Here is a 4,684-nt window from a genome sequence, read left to right on the forward strand (position 1 = left end):
TGCTTTAGAAGCATCTTGGCGTTCAGCTCGAGAGAGTTAATCTTCTTCTCGTAAGATTCTCGTTCAGCTCCAAACTTTCTTTCAACTTCAATTATCCTATTCCTTTCTATTTCCATCTCTTGCCTTTCATCACTTAAGACCTTTTCAAYTTGTGAAACTTTTTCCTTTTCTAATGTCAATAATCTCCTTAACTCATTCAGCTCATTCTYRGTCTTGTGGAACTTGTCAGTTAAGTCCTTTGTATCTGAATTGTTGCTTGGAGAATGTCTTTCAGCAATTAGTGCAGTCTTAACTAATTCAAGTTTAGTTGACAAATCAGCATTAGACAAGATCCACTTTTCCAATTCATCATTATAACTTGTCCGATCTAAACGCCGATTGTTTTCAATCGTTTCTATCTTATGTTCAAATTCCTTCGTAATCCGTTCATTCTTCGTCTTTAATGTTTTGATATGATCCTCATTAAGACAATTTTTGCTATGTAAATTTATGGAATGATCTCTAAGAACCATATAATTCGTTTCTAACTGAACAATCTTCTCTCGCAACTCTTGATTCTCCTTCTTTAGAATATCTGCCATTTTAAAAAAAATGATCAGTTAAGGATCTATGCAGTGAAATCAGATAAAAAGTACGAACAGTTAAACTCAAAAAGAGACCGAAAAACACTAACACTGATAAACTCACGCAAAAACCTAAACACAAACATATCTAAACACAAACAACCTAAGAAACTATAAACAGTAAAAAAAAATCCAAGTCCAAAAGTCACAGTATCAACGCTTTACAATACAGAAATTACACTTTTTAAAAAAATGATCTAGAATTCAAAAATCCACGAATATGCTCCGCTAATCAGTTGCTTCACACGAGCTGCGGTGACTTGATCTTAGTCCCCGAAAGCGAAACCAATTCAACAGTCTTTCAAATCTGTTAAACTATCCAAAACCAATCCTAGCTATGCTTGAAAAACTATCAAAGTGAACTTTGATTTACCTGTTTCTGTTTCAGACATTAAAACAGAAATGAAACTCAAAAACCGCTGCTGCTTAAGCTTCAAACTCAAACCAGCAATCAACACTGTGTAATAACCGCTGTTTCAAATCTGCTGTTTCTGTGAAACTATTCCAAACGAGTTGTTCCAGGGCACAAATAAACAGCAGTATGGTGTGTGCAATAACACAGAATAACAAATGCTAGCAACTTGAGGTTGAGTCGATCTATATCCAACCACAACAGCAAGACCTGCTGTTAATTACTTAAACCTGCACATTGCTTGAATTATGACATCAAACCTGTTACACTTGAGTCCTGCTGCTAAAACAGTCCTACCACCAAAACAGTTCAAGAAACAGTCCTGCACACTTCTGCACTACCTGCTGCTGTTAAACCTGATTGCTGTTAAACCTTTTATGAACGTACTAACCTGGGCTGCTGTTTTTAAAAAAAAAACTCAGAACCTGTATATGTAATAGTAGCAAAGAAAAGCTACTGTTTCTGCTTCAACTCTTAAACACAATCACACAGAAAACAACTCAAAGCTACTGTTAAAAACCTGTTGCTGCTTAAAAAATTGACTTGCTGCTCCGGTTCTAATCTGGCTCAGGTGCGAAGGTTCACACCGCACCTACTTAAAAAAATTGAAAGCTGCAGTTTCAACTTCTTGCTTCTGCTCCAAATTCAATCTGCTGTCAAGAGCACAACAACTTGTTGTTGCTGCTGTATCTTCTATATCAAACAGATCCCAACCACTTGTTGATGCTGCTGTTTTGCTGTTTTGTGCTGTAAAAAAAAATAACCAGCTGCAGTTGTGATGTTTTATTCCAAAACAGTTGCTACTGTTGGTTTGTTACTTTCAGATTTTAAGCACAACACTTCTAAGACTTGCTGTTAAAATTGCACCAAACAACACAGTTAACAAACCTAGACTGCTGCTGTAATAAAGAAAGCCTCAAAGAACCTGCTGTTACACCTTGCTTTGCTGCAAGAATTTGCTTTTTCAAATCAAAATCACAACCACAATGCTGCTGTATAGTTGCTAAAACACATGAATTACTGTTTTGCTTCTTGTAGTCTAAAGTTGTTGATACTTAAATCAACAGTCAGCAACCAGCAAACAATGATGAATAAGACGATGATTAGATGACTAACCCTGTCGAGCGATTTAGCTAAAACAGTCAAATAATTGACCAAATCACTTACCACTAAACCTAATCCATTCAATCTTTGCTCATCGGTAAACAATCCGTTCAAAAGAATTGTGCGGTATACCTCTCCGCTCAATGAAGCTGTCGATTCTAATTTGTGCAAACTGTCCGGTTTAGGAATCCGTTCAAGAAGTCCGGTGAAAGCTTCTACGGTATGGAAGAACACCGCTCAAGATATCCGGTCAAGAGTTGATCGGTGTATATGAACACCGCTCAAATGGATGCGGTGTAATCTCCCTTCTCAAGTGGCGTGCGGTTTAGGTATAAACCGCTCAAGAATCTGAGGAAACTTTCGTGTGATTTTTCTTGATTCCAGACAAGTGAGGTGCGGTTTAGATGAAGATGAGTGAACAGTGTATTGAAGTATATCCAGACATCTTATCCGCTCAATAAATGGGCTTGAAATTGGGCTTAGAAATGGATGAATTAACAAACAAAGAAAATAAACAAAACAAAAAAAAAAAACAGATTAAAACTAATAAAAACACAAAAAACTTAAAAAAAATTTAAGAAAAATTGGATCAAAACCACTGGTTTACGAAAAAAATTCAAGAACACGAAAAAAATTTAAAACCTAAAAAACCCGATCAAATCTTGATTAAAATTGATCAAATYGTAAAAGTTTGTGAATAACAAAGATTCACAATTCAATTTCGAACATTTTGATCCTGTTTTTAACGCAAAAACACAAGATTTTATGAGAAAATCGGATCAAAAACGAAGAAAATCTCAAGAACACGAAGAACACGAAAAAAAAAAAAATTCAGAAATTAAAATCACTTATCTTTCAAATTCTTCATCCGATTTCTTGCATTCCTGCTCTGATACCATATGTGTGTCCACAATCACTGATCAATCTTCATAATCTTCATAACAATCATGGCAGATTCATAGATATTGCATTAAGAACACTATGAACATTGAGAGAAAAAGTCAACTCATATAATCTCAGTCAAACTCTCTTATTAATCTGAATATTACAATTAGCTCTTCTCTCTCCTAATTACAAAGATTAAACCATATTTATATGGTCAACCTAACTAACAAAGTCAAAGTCAAACTAGTCTAAGAAAGTCAAACACGCTGACTTTACAATTATAGACTAAAATTAATCTTTCAAGACGAATACAATTAATACTGATTTTTCAGTCCTAACACACCACATAGAGATATGGGTGAAAAGCTATAATATAGTGCAATGGTGAAGTCCGAGAGGAATGTCTTCAAAATAGATGGTGGAACTTAGTTTCGAAACACTGCTTGCTATAGCATTCCTATAGCATTGGCTGCTGGAATTTGTGTTTGGGTCTCACCTTAAGTCTTACACATTTGCTTCTTTTTTATATTTTGTATTCTGTTTAATTCACCTTACAATCAAACAAAAGTCTTCAAAATCGTCATATGAAATCATCTCTTTCATTGGACTCTCATTTAACTTTGGCTACAATCTTCGTGGACGATAATCCGGTACTTGTACCACTTTATTACTTGGAAAGACGACATTGGGCCGTATTGTATACTTGCTTTGTGGCCTAATTTCATTAAGTCTAAATGTGTGAAATATAACCGACTATAATTCAATTTAGATTTAATAACAAAACAAATTATTTTTGGTTTAATAATATAATTTTTTTTATAAAGATAATAATTAAACATTCTGTTAGAACTCAATGATTATCTTAATTACATTTTAGATTTTCTAAATTTAAAATGAATGTTTATCTACAGTTAATTATACGAATTTAAAAATGGAGTTTTAATAAGTTGTACTTGCACAAAATTACTTGTAATATTGAATTGTAAGTAATATACATCAATAAACAGTACTTCGTGCATAAAAAATCGTTTTTAAGGGTTTTTGTCAAATGTTTTATAATATAGTATAGATATGGTGTATATATATATATATATATATATATATATATATAAACAGTACTTCGTGCATAAAAAATCGTTTTTAAGAGTTTTTGTCAAATGTTTTATAATATAGTATAGATATGGTACATATATATATATATGTGTGTATATATATATATATATATATATACTAGAAGGGTACTCGCGCAATGCAGCGAGATACATCTTGATTTTAATATTTCATTTTATTCTTTATTTCAGTCGATGTTATAGTATGGTCTTATGTGATTTTGAGAAAACGACGATGTTTATATTTTTGAATAAAATATAAGTTTGAAGATATTATAAAAATTTGACAAAAATATATCGATATTAGTATCAAATTAACTATTTAAAATTTATCATTTTTTGTGTAATTTTTTAATTCAATTTTTTTATAATTTAATTTGAGTACAATAACGAAGTAATTTATATTTGGTTTAATAATATAATTTTCTTATAAAAATAATCTATACTATATTATAAAGCATTTGGCTAAAACTCTTAAAAACTCTTAAAACTCTTAAAAACTCTTAAAACTCTTAAACTAGATTTCATCCCTATCCGATTTCATCCCATAT

This window comes from Cynara cardunculus (assembly GCF_001531365.2).
Source record: "Cynara cardunculus var. scolymus isolate 2C chromosome LG 14, CcrdV1, whole genome shotgun sequence".
Classification (NCBI taxonomy): Eukaryota; Viridiplantae; Streptophyta; class Magnoliopsida; order Asterales; family Asteraceae; genus Cynara; species Cynara cardunculus.